This window comes from Salmo salar, chromosome ssa01, assembly GCF_905237065.1.
Source record: "Salmo salar chromosome ssa01, Ssal_v3.1, whole genome shotgun sequence".
Classification (NCBI taxonomy): Eukaryota; Metazoa; Chordata; class Actinopteri; order Salmoniformes; family Salmonidae; genus Salmo; species Salmo salar.
In genome coordinates this window covers 163,916,323-163,917,867 of record NC_059442.1, presented here as the reverse complement: position 1 = coordinate 163,917,867, position 1,545 = coordinate 163,916,323, and positions in this window count along the sequence as shown.

Sequence of the window (1,545 nt, the reverse complement as noted above, 5' to 3'; positions counted from 1 at the left end):
GGCCAGTAGAAAGGAAAGTAAGCTAGGAAAGGAAGCTGGGAAATGAGGAAAGAAAAGGGTGCGAGGAAAAAGAGGAAAGGAATTTAAGAAATTAGAGGAGTTCGCATGTACAGTATGTGGTAAGGATTAAACACAGCCAGCAGATGGCAATAGTATTGTTTTTAGTCACAGGCTAGTTTTAGGGACAAGCTGCTGTAGCCGGATGTATCTAGTCTGTCCAGGAGAGAGTACAGGGAGACTAACTTACTTCAGGTAAAAGTAATGCTATTTGGTAGCGGTCTAAATTGTGTGCAAATTATCAGTAGGCTAGAGACTAGTATGATATAAACAATTGTCAGTGTTATGGCACATTTTCAGTGGCACATGTAATAATGCAATGTGTGTTATGAGCTGACCAGAAAAAACTTGTCTAATAAAGTAATTTAAGGAACTATATATTTTATCAACAACTTGTTTATTAAATAGGTGGAGAGCAGACGGACAGACAGACAAAAAGACAGTCAGACAAAAAAAACAGTCAGACAAAAAAACAGACAGACATTGGCAAGATAGGGGCATTTCAACCATAAAATACATAAATAAATGTGAATGTACAAGTTTGAGTGCTTCATTTTGAGTATGATGCTTGCAGTAATAGAAGACAGATAACTGAAGCGAGTAGGCCTATTGTTTCCTGGGAGCAGCGGTAATGTTGTAATGTTATCTATGTTGTCGGCTACAGTAGATGCAATGTTATCTGAACTAGAAATAGTTACGTTGTCAGTGCCACATATTTTGGACCTCATATTCAACATACCGTAGAGTACCATGTGAAATTGTACCTGGAACAGCGGTTGCTGTGGAATAACTAGTTTGCAGGTTAGTGGTTATTATTGTAATGGAGCTCAATGCTGTCTAGACTATATTGAGTGTCATGTGTTGCAACCTGGTCTCAGAGCATTTCATATTATTCTGTATGTAAATCCGAGACACTCCATTTCGTATGATATGTTAAGAATTACAGTTATTATGATATGTTACGAATTGCAATTTGCACAATACAGTATGTTACAAATTCCAATTTGTTGTGGCTAACAACAAAATGCTAACATTAGCTCGCTCTAGGCGTTAGGTTAAGGTTAGGAGTAAGGTTAAAGGGTATGTTTAGGGTTGGGGCAGGGTTAGCTAAAAGGGTTAAGGTTAGGGTTAGGTGAAGGGTGAGCTAACATGCTACATAGTTGCAAAGTAGCAAAAAAAGTAGTAAGTAGTTGCATAGTTGCTAATTAGCTAAAGTTGTCTGTAATGAGATTCGAACACGCAACTTTTGAGTTTGATAGATGTTTGCATAATAAGTAACCTGTCTTATGTAACCATACCAAACGTAACATATCATACTAATATGTGAGTTCCGGATTTACATGAACTATGTTACGTCGAGTCTATGAGACCAGTGTTGTAGACAGACAGGCTAAGCTATAGCTTATGGCCTACTGTCAATTTCCCATCTTCCAGTCTATCATCTCTCATCTATGCAGATGATTCTGACTGTTGGTTTCCCACCAAGAC